General features: G+C 42.7%; 1 long non-coding RNA gene across 2 annotated transcripts in view; it reads right to left on the bottom strand.

The window, feature by feature from the left end:
• Positions 1–16,983, bottom strand: part of LOC141222236 (uncharacterized) — a 174,184-nt gene that overhangs the window by 51,850 nt on the left and 105,351 nt on the right. Inside the window, exons 4-5 of one of the 2 annotated variants that reach the window (XR_012290074.1) lie at positions 15,523–15,601; positions 14,268–14,442 (exon numbers count right to left, since the gene is read on the bottom strand). This is a non-coding gene — a long non-coding RNA (uncharacterized lncRNA). Of the gene's footprint in view, positions 1–12,264; positions 14,443–15,522; positions 15,602–16,983 lie in introns of those variants that run through there. The other variant, XR_012290073.1, reaches the window with a different exon arrangement.

Below are 16,983 nucleotides of genomic sequence, written 5' to 3' on the forward strand. Positions count from 1 at the left end.
GCACATGAGGGAGAGGATGCTATATGGGGCACATGAGGGAGAGGATGCTATATAGAGGCACATGAGGGAGATGATGCTATATAGGGGCACATGAGGGAGATGACGCTACATAGGGGCACATGAGGGAGAGGATGCTATATAGGGGCACATGAGGGAGATGACGCTACATAGGGGCACATGAGGGAGATGATGCTATATGGGGCACATGAGGGAGATGATGCTATATAGGGGCAAATGAGGGAGAGGATGCTATATAGGGGCACATGAGGGAGATGATGCTATATAGGGGCACATGAGGGAGATGATGCTATATAGGGGCACATGAGGGAGATGATGCTATATAGGGGCACATGAGGGAGAAGATGCTACATAGGGGCACATGAGGGAGAGGATGCTATATAGGGGCACATGAGGGAGAGGATGCTATATAGGGGCACATGAGGGAGAGGTTGCTATATAGGGGCACATGAGGGTGATGATGCTATATAGAGGCATATGAGGGAGATGATGCTATATAAGGGCACATGAGGGAGATGATGCTATATAGGGGCACATGCGGGAGATGACGCTACATAGGGGCACATGAGGGAGAGGATACTATATAGGGGCACATGAGGGAGATGATGCTATATAGGGGCACATGAGGGAGATGACGCTACATAGGGGCACATGAGGGAGAGGATGCTATATAGGGGCACATGAGGGAGAGGATGCTATATAGGGGCACATGAGGGAGAGGATGGTATATAGGGGCACATGAGGGAGTTGATGCTATATAGGGGCACATGAGGGAGAGGATGCTATATAGGGGCACATGAGGGAGAGGATGCTATATGGGGCACATGAGGGAGAGGATGCTATATAGAGGCACATGAGGGAGAGGATGCTATATAGGGGCACATGTTGGGATGGGAGGTGCTATATAGGGGCACATGAGGGAGATGATGCTATATAAGGGCTCATGAGGGAGATGATGCTACATAGGGGCACATGAAGGAGAGGATGCTATATAGGGGCACATGAGGGAGAGGATGCTATATAGGGGCACATGAGGGAGAGGATGCTATATAGGGGCACATGAGGGAGAGGATGCTATATAGGGGCACATGTTGGGATGGGAGGTGCTACATAGGGGCACATGAGGGAGATGATGCTATATAAGGGCTCATGAGGGAGATGATGCTACATAGGGGCACATGAAGGAGAGGATGCTATATAGGGGCACATGAGGGAGAGGATGCTATATAGGGGCACATGAGGGAAATGATGCTATATAGGGGCACATGAGGGAGAGGATGCTATATAGGGGCACATGAGGGAGAGGAGGCTATATGGGGCACATGAGGGAGAGGATGCTATATAGGGGCACATGAGGGAGATGATGCTATATAGGGGCACATGAGGGAGATGACGCTACATAGGGGCACATGAGGGAGAGGATACTATATAGGGGCACATGAGGGAGATGATGCTATATAGGGGCACATGAGGGAGAGAATGCTATATAGGGGCACATGAGGGAGAGGATGGTATATAGGGGCACATGAGGGAGAGGATACTATATAGGGGCACATGAGGGAGATGATGCTATATAGGGGCACATGAGGGAGATGACGCTACATAGGGGCACATGAGGGAGAGGATACTATATACGGGCACATGAGGGAGATGATGCTATATAGGGGCACATGAGGGAGAGGATGCTATATAGGGGCACATGAGGGAGAGGATGGTATATAGGGGCACATGAGGGAGTTGATGCTATATAGGGGCACATGAGGGAGAGGATGCTATATAGGGGCACATGAGGGAGAGGATGCTATATGGGGCACATGAGGGAGAGGATGCTATATAGGGGCACATGAGGGAGATGATGCTATATAGGGGCACATGAGGGAGATGACGCTACATAGGGGCACATGAGGGAGAGGATACTATATAGGGGCACATGAGGGAGAGGATGCTATATAGGGGCAAATGAGGGAGAGGATGCTATATAGGGGCACATGAGGGAGATGATGCTATATAGGGGCACATGAGGGAGATGATGCTATATAGGGGCACATGAGGGAGATGATGCTATATAGGGGCACATGAGGGAGAAGATGCTATATATGGGCACATGAGGGAGAGGATACTATATAGGGGCACATGAGGGAGATGATGCTATATAGGGGCACATGAGGGAGAGAATGCTATATAGGGGCACATGAGGGAGAGAATGCTATATAGGGGCACATGAGGGAGAGGATGCTATATAGGGGCACATGAGGGAGTTGATGCTATATAGGGGCACATGAGGGAGAGGATGCTATATAGGGGCACATGAGGGAGAGGATGCTATATGGGGCACATGAGGGAGAGGATGCTATATAGAGGCACATGAGGGCGATGATGCTATATAGGGGCACATGAGGGAGATGACGCTACATAGGGGCACATGAGGGAGATGATGCTATATAGGGGCACATGAGGGAGAGAATGCTATATAGGGGCACATGAGGGAGAGAATGCTATATAGGGGCACATGAGGGAGAGGATGCTATATAGGGGCACATGAGGGAGTTGATGCTATATAGGGGCACATGAGGGAGAGGATGCTATATAGGGGCACATGAGGGAGAGGATGCTATATGGGGCACATGAGGGAGAGGATGCTATATAGAGGCACATGAGGGAGATGATGCTATATAGGGGCACATGAGGGAGATGACGCTACATAGGGGCACATGAGGGAGAGGATGCTATATAGGGGCACATGAGGGAGAGGATACTATATAGGGGCACATGAGGGAGAAGATGCTATATGGGGCACATGAGGGAGATGATGCTATATAGGGGAAAATGAGGGAGAGGATGCTATATAGGGGCACATGAGGGAGATGATGCTATATAGGGGCACATGAGGGAGATGATGCTATATAGGGGCACATGAGGGAGATGATGCTATATAGGGGCACATGAGGGAGAAGATGCTACATAGGGGCACATGAGGGAGAGGATGCTATATAGGGGCACATGAGGGAGAGGATGCTATATAGAGGCACATGAGGGCGATGATGCTATATAGGGGCACATGAGGGAGATGACGCTACATAGGGGCACATGAGGGAGAAGATGCTACATAGGGGCACATGAGGGAGAGGATGCTATATAGGGGCACATGAGGGAGAGGATGCTATATAGGGGCACATGAGGGAGAGGTTGCTATATAGGGGCACATGAGGGTGATGATGCTATATAGAGGCATATGAGGGAGATGATGCTATATAAGGGCACATGAGGGAGAGGATGCTATATAGGGGCACATGATTGGGAGGGACAGGATGCTACGTAGGAGTCCATGATGAGGGGGGAGAAGATGGTAATATGTGGTCTGATCATAGTGTGACGGTATTTGTCCCCTTCTATGTGGTATTATTGGTCTTGGTATAGGAGTTTACGTTGTGTTTGGAGGATTCACTTGTTCTCTCTCATATCAATAAGTATAAGATCCTTTATTTTCAATAGAGATTAATTACATTGACATTTAACCCCTCCCTGTCCTGTGTCTATTACACAATAGCAAATATGCACTTAGAGAGGTTCTCCAGTGGAAACACATAATCGCTTATCCTAAGGCCACATTCACACGTTCAGTATTTGGTCAGGATTTTACATCAATATTTGTCAGCCAAAACCATGAGTGGGTGATAAATACAGACGTGGTGACGTGATTCTATTATACTTTTCCTCTGATTGTTCCTATCCTGGTTTTGGCTTACAAATAAGTGATGAAAAAATTCTGTGAACGTGACCTAAAAGTTATTGATTGGTGGGGGTCTGACTGCTGGGACCTGCACCTATCTGCAGAATGTAAAGTTTTTCTCCCCATTAGACTGGAGCTCATGGGCAACTCGACCACCGATCCATTCATTCCCTCAGTGGCTGCGAGCTCTGCTCTTGTTTTTTTCTGGAAGCCCCAAAGAGAATAAATGGAGCTGCGGTCAGATATCCCACATGCAGCTCCATTTTAAAATGGACATAAAAGTGTCCTGTCAGGGATAAAAGTTCCCCATTCTTCAGATCGGTGCGGTTTCCAATGGTCGGATTCCACCGATCAATAAGATATCTCCTACCTAACCTGTGAATTGGTGATAACTTGTTTTCATCAAAGAACCCCTGTAATATAAACTACCAGAATTGTACATCCCAGTTATAATGATGCACAGTAGATGTGCAGGAGCTGCCTGTGTTTTACAGGCGACGCTCCACTATAACAGGGGTAACGGATAACAGGTATTTGCATATAGCTGTAGGGTGGGTCCTTAGAGTCAATTTTCCCTGTGGGCCCCAGACACCCTAGTCCGACCGTGCGCATGTTTCACCCCCACCCTATCAAATGCCCTCGCACTGGTCGACTGCAGGTGTCTTGTTCTAGTGATCATGAGGGTCCCAGAAAAGGTGATAAGTAGAGAATGGATAATTTATTCAAGTGAAGTTGAATTTTACAAAAATCAGTATTCTTTTCCATATTTTTGTAGCTTGTAGGAATTCAGCAAAATGGTGGCCACCATCTTGTTGAACTGTACAGGGGCGACAAAAGGTTAAAAAACGAATGTCTCTGCTACTCATTCTCTCCCGTACGGTCCTCAACACCTCTACTTACCATCAACGTGCACTGACGCCTCTTCACACTAGGTTGGGAGTAGACCCTGGATGTCCCTGTGTCTGAAAGTCCTGGTCTAGAGCGCTCATCGTAAGATCGTGGCGCATGTCTTAACATCATGACTTGCTTCGTGACTCTAGACCAGAACTTCCAGCTGCGAGTAGGCCCGGGAAATTCCTTCGCACATGCAAGGACATCCCAGGCCTAGTCACGGCCAGAAGTCCTGTCTTAGTGTGAAGATGACCGGATTCCATCAGTGCACTCTGGTGGTAAGGAGCAGCGACAAGGACCTTGCGGGGGACAGAGAGCAGGAAAGGTGAGAAGTGAGGTGAGTATTAGTTTTTTGGGTTCTTTTTTTCTACATCTTACCTTTACTATGCTTTGGGAGTCTTTCCACACCCCAGTACTCCAGAGCTTAATAAAGGAAATTGAATTTGAGGAGTATAAATTCACTGTAAATCGAATGTCCTGGTAAAATCTATGCGATTTGTCGCTAGTGATAAGTGTCATTATGGAAAAACCCTTTAAATGTTCATATTGTTCAACCTAATCACAACCAAGTGTATAATGGAAATGGAATTATTTTATGACTTCTCCTCTTTAACAGACAAAACTATGTCAGATTGATTACATGAATACTAAGTTTCTTACTAATAAAATCCATTAAGACAATTTATAAAATGAAGTACAAGCTTTACTTAGAACAGAAGATTTCCTCAGTCTAAATAATGTCCTGTAAATGTTAGATTTATTGTAATATTTCCTATTTTTCTCCCCTGATAGGATGCAGCGGTGTTCGGCCATCCAGCTCCAGCACAATCTCTCATTCCATCAAAGAGAGATTATTATTCCACCATGTGCTCGGCATCGGAAGCTTTGGAAAGGTCCTGATGGCGGAAGATACTTTAACCCGCCAAGAATTTGCTATTAAGATCATCAGCAAAAGAGCCCTGCTAGCCGGAGGTGATAGGCTGGATGTCATGGTGGAGAGGCGAGTTCTTCAGCTGGCATCTGGAAGCCCCTTCCTCGTCCACGCGGACTTTGGATTCCAGACCAAGGTAGAATTGTGACTACTTAGTGGCCACTTCTCTTATGTTGATGACCTATTTGCCTAAATAGGAGCTATCCTGCTGTACCAGGAGCGACCACTAAACCTTGTTTGCTCTGTACACTGTTTACATCCGGCTTTTGGCAGAGATGGTAGCAGCTGATCGGACCCCCACAAAACTGATATTAATGACCTATTCTAAGGATAGGTACATCATAAGAGTGGAAAACCCCTTTAACAAATGTCACTGCATGCACTACAAGCTTCACTGCTCAATGGACAATACCTCTGCCAGGGACAAACTCTACAGAGGTGATGTACGGGGTATTAATGTTCAGAGCAAAATGGTTCTGTATAATCTTGAATGTGGCTAAGCTGAAATACCAGGCGCAGCTCATGGGCAGAAATACTTTTTTTCTGGAAGAAAAGCAAGTCTTTTTCCTAACCTGAACAACCCCTTTATCCCCATAAAGAAGGAGCAGAGGCTGTAAGAGAGCAGCAATTTTCATTTTTTTTTTCATCTCTGCAGTCTTAGGCTGCGTGCCCACTATGCGTTTTTCAAGCATTTTTGCCGCAGAATTTCCACAGCGAAAACGCTTAAACGCTTGGTTATACGTGCCCCATGGTCCCCAATAATAATCCGCATGTGCTGTGCATGTCCATTAATTTTGCGGACACGCAGCGTAATTGCCGCCATTGACTTGCATTGAATCGCTTAATATCCGTGTCAGCACATTTGCACACACGGATATTAAGCGTTTCAATGTGCGGATGGTACCCGGGGCTGGAGAAGAGGAGACTCTCCTCCAGACCCGGGTACCATAGAACCTGTAAAAAAAAAAGAATTTAAAATTAAAAAAATAAAGATCATACTCACCTTCTGATGTCCCCCGGCCTCCTCAGCGATGCGCCCGGTCTCTTGCTCGCCTTGCGGTGGTGTGAGGACCTGTCAAATGACTCAATGACGTAATCGCAGGTCCTTTCACACTACCGCGAGACACCGGGGAGACCGGACGGAGCGGAGAAAACACCAGGGGCCATCGGAAGGTAAGTATAATCATTATTTTTTATTTTTTACCATTCCTATTCTTTTTTTTAACTATTACTTGGTCACAATATATAAATCCATGCCGGTTGCCTGGATTTATATAGTGTGACAAAGTTGTCAAGCACTTTCCAAGTGATGCTAAAATCGCTTGGAAAAGCGCTTGATAACCCGCATGCAGAAATGCATGGAAAAATGCTTGACAAACTCTTCTACCTGGCGGGAAAAACGCATGTAAAATCCGCATGCATTTTTCCTGCCAGGGAGAAGTGGAAAAAATATGCAGCATTTCTGCATCATGGGCACATAACCTAAAAGTGCAACTTTTCTATACTTCTATCACTATAGCTGTTTGAAAGTCTATATTTAATTTTGCATGACGTGTTGTATTTTTAATTGCACCATTTTAGAGTGCACATATTGTACTGGATAACATTTATTCATTTTCTAGGGTTGGATTGAAAAAAATAGCAAGTATGTTAGTATTTTGGGGGTTTTATGCTACTTACATAATATGTTAACTTTATTCTCAGGGTCTTTAGGATTATGGAAAAAACTGATTTATATAATTTTTATGTTTTGCTACATTAACATAGTGAAAAAATAAAACCAAACAAAAAAACAAACAAATATTTTTTGTGTTGCTGTTTTACAAGACTCATTGCTTTGTTGTTGTTATTAACATAGCTGTTTTTTTCTGCATAGCCTGGACTTTACTTTAGTATTAGGGTATGTGCACACGATGCAGAAATGAAGCAGAAAATTTCTGCATCATTTCTGCATCTCCCTGGCAGAAAAAACGCATGCCGATTGTGCATGCGTTTTTCCTGCAGAATACATGCGGATCCACATGCAGATCCACATGCGTTTCCGCATGCAGATTGACAAGCGCTTTCCAGGCGATTTTAGCATCACCTAGAAAGTGCTTGACAACTAGGTCACACTATATAAATCCATGCAAACAGCATGGATTTATATAGTGTGACCCGAGAGAGTGTATATACTTACCTCCGATGGCCCGCGCTGTCCTGCTTTACAAAGTTCCCGGCTGCCGGCAACTTTGAATTGAAAGACCTGCCGACATCAGCGTCACGTGACCCGTCACATGACTCTGACGTCCGCGCAGGTCCTACAACTCACTGCAAGTGCCGGGAACCAAGCGGGAGCGCTGTGCGGGCCGACAGAAGGTAAGAATACATTTATTTTTTATTTTATTCTTTTTTTTACAGCTTTTTTAATGGTACCTGGGTGTGGATGAGACTCTCCTCTCCTCCACACCCGGGTACCATCCGCATATTAGAACGCGCCAATAGCGCAAGTACAGATGCTGTCTTGCGGAATTGGCGCGTTCTAATGCAAGTCAATGGCGGCGAAATCGCCGCGTTTCCGCAAAATTAATTGACATGCTGCGGATTTTTGACCGCAGCGTTCACGCTGCGGAAAAATCCGCATCATGGGCACAGCACATGCGGATTTCCATTGGGGAACATTGCTTCCCTTCTACCATGCGTTTTTCATGCGTTTCCGCGGCGTTTACGCAACTGCAAAAACGCCGCGGAAACGCATGAAATACGCATCGTGTGAACTCAGCCTTATTATAAAGTACACAGGACTTTATAACTGTCTTTTAGGCTAAGTGCCCACGATGCAGAAATGCTCCGGATTTTTCCTGAGCGTTTCTGCATCTCCCTGGCAGAAAAAACACATGCGGATTGTACATGCGGATTTTACATGCGTTTTTCCTGCCAGGGACAAGCGTATGTGAAGCGTTTTTCACATGCGATTTCGCATGCGGGTTGTCGAGCGCTTTCCAAGCGATTTTAGCATCACTTGGAAAGTGCTTGACAGCTTGGTCACACTATATAAATCGATGCAACTGTCATTGATTTTTATATAGTGTGACCAAGTTAGTTAAAACAAAGAATAAAAATGGTAAAAAAACAAACAAAAACATATACTCATCTTCCGATGGCCCCCGGTCTCCTTATCCGATGCGTCCAGTCTCCCCGGTGTCTCGCGGTTGTGTAAAAGGACCTTCCATCTTCCATGACGTCATTTAGTCATGTGACAGGTCACGCGACTGTCAACGTCAGCGTGGGAGCCAGGACGCATCGCTATGGAGACCGGGGCCCATCGGAAGGTGAGTATAATGTATTTTTTTATTTTAAATTCTTTTTTTTTTGCAGGTACTATGTTACCCGGGTCTGGATGAGAGTCTCCTTTTCTCCAGACCCGGGTACCATTCACACATTGAATCGCTTAATATCCGCATGTACACATGTAGTCATGCGGATATTAAGCGATTCAATGCAAGTCAATGGCGGCAAAATCGCCGCGATTCCGCGAAATAATTGGCAGTGCTGCGGATTTTTCGGCAATGATAATCCGCAGCGGAAATTTCCGCAGCATGTGCACAGCACAAGCAGATTATCATTGGGGAACATTGCAGACTTTCTACCAAGCGTTTTTTAAGCGTTTCTGCTGCGGAAATGCGTAAAAAACGCATAGTGGTCATACAGCCTCATTCCACTTTTTGGGAAACAGAATGCACAGAAAACAGCTACTGTATAGCAGCTTTATACAAAACAGAGAGATAACATTATGTCCTTGATTCATCATTGCCTTTACGTCTGTTTTTTGTCTGGTTTTGCCCCTTCTTTTGTTTGAACTCAATTCTTCACTTTATTAGCGCCTTTTTTGAAGTCTATTTTATATGAGCTTGCCTGCTTTTCCACTTTTTTTTGCCAGAGTTTAGTGATTCCAGATGATTTTATCTAAATCATCAATTGTGAAGTCGCAAATATGACACAGCCTTCATTTCAGTCCCCCTTGGCGTATTTTTTGAGAAAGCCAGTTTTTTGGCCAAATTTTTGGGCCAATTTGCAATTTGTGTGATTTTTGAGGCCAAAAAGTTGCAAAAACAGTTCAAGGCAGAAACAAGACTATTTTTGACTTTTCACCAAATTCTTTAATCGTGTGCGCCATTTTGAAGAATTTAGCACCAAAATCAGCAACAAATACGGCAAGACAAGACAGGAAAGTGATTAAAAAAATGCAAATTATGAATCTGGGCCTATGTATCAATCAAGGTGAGGGAAGGAATAAGTGTACAACAACGGGAAGAATAGGGGGAGCCCAACAACTAGGGCAAGGAGGAGTGGAGACCCCTATGCAGATCTAATATCACCCTGCCTACCCTATCGTCCCTATATAGGTTCTGCACATATCGCTGAGCAGGAACCTGAGCCCTGAATGTCCCTAGAGCTAGGCCCTAGATAGGGAGGGGACAGGGTGAGCACTAGTCAGGCCCCACTACAAACTAAAGACAACAAGGTAAACAAACAAAGGGGATACAATTAGCTTGAGCAGACAGCAGAAAGATAACACCAACTGTCCCCCAAGAGCACCAAAAATGAGATTGGCTGACTGCTAGTACTCCAAGCCTGTACAGAGGTACATAGTGCCATCACTGGCGAGTCTCTGGAGAAACTGAGAGTTTTTAACTACCAAGCAAGGGTGTGTCAATCAGCAGCAGAAGGTGGAGGTCGCTGCTGGGTCCTGAAGGGCGAAGGATATAACTATACTGCAGAGATGAGAGGATTAAGAAGGTGTCTGCAATGCCAAGCGCAGTGACCTTCTACAGCTGGATCCAGAGCGACTGTCTGTCACACCTGACACATCCGTGACACTATGTCTATAATTAAATGAAAAATAATTATTACCAAACATTGGTTGAAACAAGAATTTCTAAATTTATTAATATATTCTATATCATGGTTTAGAATTTTATGGGTCGCAGCAGTTAAACCACCTTTTTATTGAGTGACTACATATCTTTGCAATATACTTTAACTTTCTTGGATGGAAACCCCCTTAAAGTACTGAATTGTGTATTTGCCTTTACTGTATAATAAATGAGAATGTTCCATGTTACAGATGAATGTTTTTCTTGGTATGGAATTCATGAGCTGCGGGGACTTTTACCAACTTCTACACAGGAAGGGGCCGCTTGACATCACCAGTGCCAGGTAATGTGTTAAAGGAGTTGTCCGGTCTCAGAAGAAAAGTCAGCAATCACTCTACATGATGGCAGACTGCCAAATCGTGTAAGTGTGCAATGCCCATACATAGAGTGACTGCAGACTTTTCTTCTGAGACCAGATAACCTCTTAAAAAAACCCTCTAAGTTACGTTGTATATAAAAGGGCAGTTAGATACTGTAGGTCACAGTGTTACTTCCACTCCTGACATGTCAGGTCCTGACTCCTGAGATTTTCTCTACTTCTGAATGTGGAAATACTTTATAACAGTCAAGAGCTCAGATTCATTCTCATTGTTGTGTAAAGTATCTGAAATGAAAATGCTTAGAATAATGAAAGAAAATTGTCCAATGACAGAATAATATAGAATGATGCTCCTATTGACTAATATCAATTCCTAAGTTTACTATTTATGGGATCTGATACTTATTAATTTTCTCCTTGTCAGATTTTATGCCGCCGAACTAGTGTGTGGGATCCAGTTCCTCCATTCTAAGGGCGTCATCCACAGGTAATGTAGTCAGTGTGAGGGTATGTGCACACGATGCAGAAATGAAGCAGAAAATTTCTGCATCATTTCTGCATCTCCCTGGCAGAAAAAACGCATGCAGATTGTGCATGCGTTTTTCCTGCAGAATACATGCGGATCCACATGCAGATTCACATGCGTTTCCGCATGCAGATTGACAAGCGCTTTCCAGGCGATTTTAGCATCACCTGGAAAGTGCTTGACAACTAGGTCACACTATATAAATCCATGCAAACAGCATGGATTTATATAGTGTGACCCGAGAGAGTGTATATACTTACCTCCGATGGCCCGCGCTGTCCTGCTTTACAAAGTTCCCGGCTGCCGGCAACTTTGAATTGAAAGACCTGCCGACATCAGCGTCACGTGACCCGTCACATGACTCTGACGTCCGCGCAGGTCCTACAACTCACTGCAAGTGCCGGGAACCAAGCGGGAGCGCTGTGCGGGCCGACAGAAGGTAAGAATACATTTATTTTTTATTTTATTCTTTTTTTACAGCTTTTTTAATGGTACCTGGGTGTGGATGAGACTCTCCTCTCCTCCACACTCGGGTACCATCCGCATATTAGAACGCGCCAATAGCGCAAGTACAGATGCTGTCTTGCGGAATTGGCGCGTTCTAATGTAAGTCAATGGCGGCGAAATCGCCGCGTTTCCGCAAAATTAATTGACATGCTGCGGATTTTTGACCGCAGCGTTCACGCTGCGGAAAAATCCGCATCATGGGCACAGCACATGCAGATTTCCATTGGGGAACATTGCTTCCCTTCTACCATGCGTTTTTCATGCGTTTCCGCGGCGTTTATGCAACTGCAAAAACGCCGCGGAAACACATGAAATACGCATCGTGTGAACTCAGCCTGAGGCTGGGTCACACCAGCGTATATTCTCTCCAAATCGGGCATGCTGCGATCGGTCCGAGGAGAAAATCGGACATGTACACGGGCCCATAGAATAATATTGGTCAAAGTGCTATCCGATGTTTTGTCAGATCACACTCTTTCCAAAAATACGGTCATGTGTACAAGCCCTTAAAGCTTGGCTGCACTCAGCTCCTAAACCCTGGTGATCCGCAGACTGATGTCCTGTAACTGGGGTCTAGTAGTCCTATCTGGTATCACTGTCTGGAAGCTGCAGCTGAGCGGCCGTCACATATAATACAATGATCCCTACAGTGATACAGTTAGGGCATACTGTAAAGGAGTTCTCAAATGAGGAAAGTGCAGCAGGAAGAGAAAATATGTTTATTCACGAATGTCATCATATGACCACCGATATAAGGACACTTACTTTATACTCAGGTTACTTTTATTTTTTCTTTCAGAGACCTAAAGCCCGAGAACATCCTGGTGGCTGATACGGGCCACATTAAGATCACGGATTACGGTCTCGCACTTGAAAACATGCATGGAGACCGAACAGCCACCGGTTTCGCTGGGACCATGGGTTACATGGCTCCTGAGGTGAGAATAGAATGTTTTTATTTTTTGTGTTTATAAGGTCTTTGGATACTTTCACATTGATGAGCTTTATTTAGGCTAGTTCATCAATATAAAATCATTGGGGGACCGATCACACTGATTAGCTGTTCTTATCTCTGACTGCAACCTGATGTAATCAGAGCAGAACATCGCACCTCTGTACTGTATATTGGTCAGGACCGAGATCTGTAGATCAGTCCGTGTTCATTTCAGTAGGGGCTAATATGTAATACCAGCAGCTGCCACTAACCAGTAAACGGAGCTGTGACCTCTGTTTATTCGTTATTTTCAACCACCGGCGGAGGAGATAACAGCTAATCAGTGGGACTGCCGGGTGTTCCACCAATCTTATATTGATGACCTGTTCTGATCAACAATATAAAAGTAACCCCTTCATGACATATGGCATACATGTTGGTCATATGTCATGTCCCTGCCTTTGATGCGGGGTCGCACGCCGAGCCCGCATCTTTTCCGGCTGATGATGGCTGATTTAATTGGAGATTGTGATTTTAACTATACATAGCAGTGCATCAGCAATCAGACAGTCGCAGCTTTAATTCCCCTAAAGAGACTAATAAATACAGTAAAAAGTAAAAAATGTTTTTACAAACATGAGGAAACTAAAAAACACAGAAAAGTTCAAATCACCCACCCATTTGCCCCATTAAAAATAAAAAAAACATTAAAAAAGTAAAAATACACATATCTGGTATTGCTGTGTTGGTAAAAGTCCGATCACTCTGCAACATTTTAATAAAATGCAATAAGAGGTGATCAAAACATTGTATCTACCTCAAAATGGTATCAGTAAAAATTTAATCACGTTTAGTATCTGCGTAATTGTACTGACCTCGATAATCATTTTGCCAGATCAGATTTATAGTGAACATGCTAAATAAAATAAAATGTAAAAAAAAATATTGAAATTGAACTTTTTTTGCAATTTTAATACATTTGATTTTTTTTTTACCACTTTCAAGTGCATCACATGATAAAATCAATGGTGTCCTTCAAAAGTACAACTCGTCCCGCAATAAACAAGCCCTCATATGGTTATGTAGATAAAAAATAAAGCTATTGTAAGAAGGGGGCGAAAAAATGAAAAATCACCCAGGGTGAAGAGGTAAAAGTCTGAGCCAGTAATACACTGAGCTGAGTGTTGTGTGTGCCATCACAATCATACAGATTACATTCATTCTGATTTTTAATAACCTTTATTAATTTAATTTATGGCGCATAATTATGAGAGATACTTTTTGTCTCTTGATTAAGTAATAAGACTTCCTGTCATTTACTGTAGAATCACATAATAATATGAGTGACATATAAGTACGGTGACATACAAGAGGTAGCACTACTAATAATGCTTCTCTATGGCAGATCCTGGACATGGAGGAGTATAACGCCGGAGTAGACTGGTATTCGTTTGGAGTCATCTTAAACGAAATGCTGACCAGTGAGTGTAATTACCATCCAACACTCTTTGATGAATCTTCCTCCGGCGCCAAGGACATCATTGAACAGCTCCTCCAGGAAGATCCTGTCCAGCGATTAGGAGTCAATAGTAACATCCGAGAACACCCCTTCTTCCAGCGAATCGATTGGGTCTCAGTGGAAGCCCTTAGGATGGCCCCACCATACATCCCTGTAGTAAGTGAATGTACAGAATTGTTACATGGATCTGAATAAGATACTCTCCCACAAGCTTCCACGCTTTGGGCTCTGTGATACATTATGTTTAAGGTCAGGGTTGGAAAATGATTTAGACAGCGCTAATCTTTACATTACTATTATAGACGACTGGGCTGGTTGGACTATTTAATTTATTAGTGTGCATATCTAGTCTATAGTATTGTACTTCTTTCAGACTCTTGCAGGTTATATGCAAATAAATAACTAGTCATATGTTCTGTCAGGTGCAAGCCATTTAATCTGGCAAAGCATTGCAAAGGGATCTGCAGCTGTAGCTAAAGAAGAAGATTCTTGGCTAAAAATAAATTTAAATGAGCTCTCCATAAGGACCAGTTCACAAAATTTTGATAACTTTTCAGGCAAACCTGGAAGTGCATCTAAAGAAGATTAGTTTACATTTTTCAATAATAATTCTCCTTTTTATAGTCTCCACTGGTGATTTTGACTAGAAGAAAAAATAAAACAAAAAATATGAACACATTTTTTAAAAACAAATGACTGATGGAGCTAGACCAATTTGGAAAGAGTCTGTTAACAGGTCAAAGTGTTCAGAGTTGAAGTAATAAGTACAGATTGTACTTATTTAGAAACTTCTCGTACTACCTGCACATAATTCTGCATCCTATGCATGATGAGACAGAAGTATGATTGGTCATAGAGATGATTAGTGGCACTGCAGCTCTTTGAAGTGACTCGACTGGAGCTGCAATACTCATGGTGCTGGTGTTGTCTCTAAGATATTTTATTTACATTTGAAAACATTCATTTAATATTGAGCCATTTTTTTCAATACTTCAAGTCAAGACTGTTTTGATTAGTCACCAAGTTCACCATTACTTTTTTCTGTATCTTTTCTATAGCCAACTAAGCCTAAACCCAGATTCCGTGCTTTTAAGCTTGACAAGATCCAAGCGGCAGAGGCTGCATTATCTATAACACCAAAGGACCAGGCCATGTTCAGAGGGTTTTCATTTGTCAACTAGAAAACCCTCAACAAGACACCAGCTCAATAATCTCAGAGCAAGCTGTGTACCTGAGCTTCCAGAAGACCATGGAGAGAAGACCAGAAGATAGGACGTCCAACATCATCAGGAACCTCCACATAGATATATCTATAAATGATAAGTGTAGGTAAATATAAGAAAGGATAAGTATAGGTAAATATAAGTAAGAAAATATAAGTAAGGATAAGTGTAGGTGCAAGAGGATAAGTATAGGAAAAAAATAATAAGTCTAAGTAAGATAGAATAACTATAGGTAAGTATTGGTAAGAAAGTATAAGTATAGGTAAATATAGGTAAGAAAGAATAAATATAGGCATCTATAAGTAAGAAAGTATAAGTATTGGTAAGAAGAAAGGATAAGTGTAGACAAAAAAGGATTTAAAATAGGCAAGAAGGTATATTTATAGGTTAAAAAGGATAAGCATATGTAAGTATAGGTAAAGAAGAATAAGTTTAGATAAAAAAGGATAAATATAGGCAAAAAACGAAGCATAGGTAAGTTTAGGAAATAAAAGGATTAGTATAGATAAAAAAGTGTAGGTAAGATAAGTATAGGTAAAAAAGGATAAGAATAAGTAATGAAGAAGTATATTTAAAATTTAATAAAAAAAGATAAGTATAGGTAAAAGAGGAGAATTATAAGTGGGAAAGGATTAGAATAGGTAAAAAAGGATAAGTGCTGATAAAAAGGGATAAATATATTTAGCATTCAATAAAAAATAAAAAAGGATAAGCATAGTTAAGTAAAGTATATGTAAGAAAGGATAAGCATAGGTATGTAATAAGTATAGGTAAACCCCAATTCCCAAAAATCGACCAGTGTAGTGTGCCCTTGGTTAGACATAAGCATTAAAGGTTAGACATAAGCATTAAATAGCCTAGATATAAAGATAAGATAGACATATATGTGTTAGATTCATATAAAATATTCCATGTAAAGGTGTGACAGGGTCCCATCCAGAGCTGACACTGCAGTGAACCAGGGACTAGCCGATCGCCACTGCTTGGGATCAGGAAGGAATTTTTCCCCACACATGGGGTTGTTTTGCCTTCCTCTGGTTCATATACTTTTTATGCAGTAAATCCTTTAAATGGCACTGGATGAAAAATGTAACTAAATTTGATAATAGATGAGAATAAAAATAAATTAATAAACTCTATTCATTGTGTCTGTGTCTTCTTTATATTCTATTCATTCCGCTGTGACTAATTTAATTTTTGACTGCTGTAGTGAATATGCACATGGCAAGGAATTTAGAGTTAATTCAACTTTTTTTTTGTGGGGAGTTGGGTCACATGATCTCGCTGCCGATTCTTTCCCATCATGACAGTGATGTTATGGCCATCTGTCATATGGCTTTCCCGAACTAATGTCACTGCCCCAATATGCACCACATCATCAACCACATGTTGTACATGAGTTACGTGCATGCTGCTAGGTTTAGATTGGGGTGAGACAGGTCTCATGAATTCTTGGAATCCTGGGATAA

This window comes from Phyllobates terribilis, unplaced genomic scaffold, assembly GCF_046119375.1.
Source record: "Phyllobates terribilis strain yellow unplaced genomic scaffold, ASM4611937v1 Scaffold_348__1_contigs__length_1988982, whole genome shotgun sequence".
NCBI lineage: Eukaryota > Metazoa > Chordata > Amphibia > Anura > Dendrobatidae > Phyllobates > Phyllobates terribilis.